Consider the following 1,857-nt stretch of genomic DNA (forward strand, 5'->3'; position numbering starts at 1 on the left):
AAAGGCTCTCCCAGTTCTGACATTCTGGGTTCCAAGGGCCCTCCCAGTTCTGACATTCTGTGTTCTAAAGGCTCTCCCAGTTCTGACATTCTGTGTTCCAAGGGCCCTCTCAGCTCTGACATCCTGTGTTCTAAGGCCCCTGCAATGTTCTGTGACTCATCACAACAAACATCCAGGAGTTCCATATATGGTCTTCATGGCAACATTTTTATCCACAGTCTTGGACAATCCTCAAACCCCAAGAGCCAAACACAATCTCCTTGGCACCATAATACAAAAGTCGGACAGTATGTTTTCCCATTCTGCCAGGTTATTCCTGGGACAGTCAGTCATGGGTCCTGGGAGTCGACACCTGGGTCTGTCAGAGTCTCCACACTGCCCATTTCATGGCTGTATGACCTTGGCCAAGCTACCAAGGGATGCAGCTTCCCAAGCCATAAAATAGGAAAGGCAAGATATATATTCTGTTGTGAATAGGGCTAGGTGCACAGTAGGCGCTTAATGTTCATTGAATGAGTAACCGCTCTCCCACAACACCCCACCCTCCACACGGCACCACCACCACTACTCTCTCTTCCAGGGCAGCGTTTCCTCGAGCCCTCCTGGGAACAGATCCCCTTCCTTTCATTGGGAAGCAAAAAGGGGATCTCTTGGGGATGGATTAAAAAACTGAATTCTCAGCTTCTATTTTGTGGGAGGCTCGAGAGTAGAGCATGGTGGGGAAGTGGGTCATCACCTCTAGCCCCCTGACTTGCACTTAGCTATCCACTCCCAGAGAGCTCTCTTTGAATGGAGCTCTCCCGCCTGTCTGCCGCAGGACTCTGGTCCCACCATGCCCCGGGGCAGGCCACGCTTCTCTGAGGTCAAATCTCTCTCCCCCTCACCACAGTCTACTTCCTATCCTGGTGGAGGTGGGACAAGGGGGAGGAGGGTGAAGGATGGAGCAGCTGATGGCTCTGGCTCCTTATAATAACCCTCTTACGTGAATCGCTGACGTGCTGGAGCCACGTGGGGGAGTGCAGAATGGATGGGGGGGGCCTGCTGAAAACAGGGGAATGATTCATCTCTGCCCCTGGCAAACTGCTGAGACCAGGGGCTCCCACCCTCCCCTTCCTGGGCTCCCAGCTGGAGGGGGCAGTGGGACGGAACAAGGTTGCTTCTCTCTTCTGCCTCTTCCAACAACCCCCCACCTCAGTTTCCCCATCTGTAAAATACGGGGATTGAATTAAATGATCTCCAAGGGCCTCCCCAGCTCTGACAGTCTTTGTGTAACGTTTGTGGCTCTTCTCAGAGGTGGTGGGCTTAGAGTGAAGGCTTGGGAAGAGGCCGGCAGGGGAAGGGGGTGGCTGCCTTGCAGGATAGACTTGGTGTAGAGCGTTGAGCACAGTGCATGGCACATAGTAGGCACTATGTAAATGCTGGCTGTTATTATTATAACACTCAGCACTGAGGGCTGAGATCCCTTCGGAATCCCTTGGAACTTAAAAGATGTTTGTTCCCAGGCCAATGCAAAGATTTCAAGGGCTGTTTCAATGTCTCACCACCTCTTTCCTGCTTTGGCTCGGATCCTGCCCTTAGAAACCAGATTGCCTTGCCTGGGAATTGGAGGAGAAGGGGAGGGGGTGAGATGATGGCTGTGGGGGGGGGGGAATAGTCTCTGTCTACAAATGTGCCAGGTGGCTCTCCAGCTGCAGGCTTGGCCTTTTCTAGGCTCCCTAAGTCCCCTCTCCCCCTCCCTGCCCTTCCTGCCCAAGAGGCCCAGAGAGCAGCAGGCCTTGGGCTGGATTCCTGAAGGCCCATCCCCCACCCCACCCCAGACCAGAATAGGAGGGACAGGCAGAGGAAGAAGTTGGGGGG

Source organism: Vombatus ursinus, unplaced genomic scaffold (genome assembly GCF_900497805.2).
Source record: "Vombatus ursinus unplaced genomic scaffold, bare-nosed wombat genome assembly UNPS02009918.1, whole genome shotgun sequence".
NCBI classification, from domain to species: domain Eukaryota; kingdom Metazoa; phylum Chordata; class Mammalia; order Diprotodontia; family Vombatidae; genus Vombatus; species Vombatus ursinus.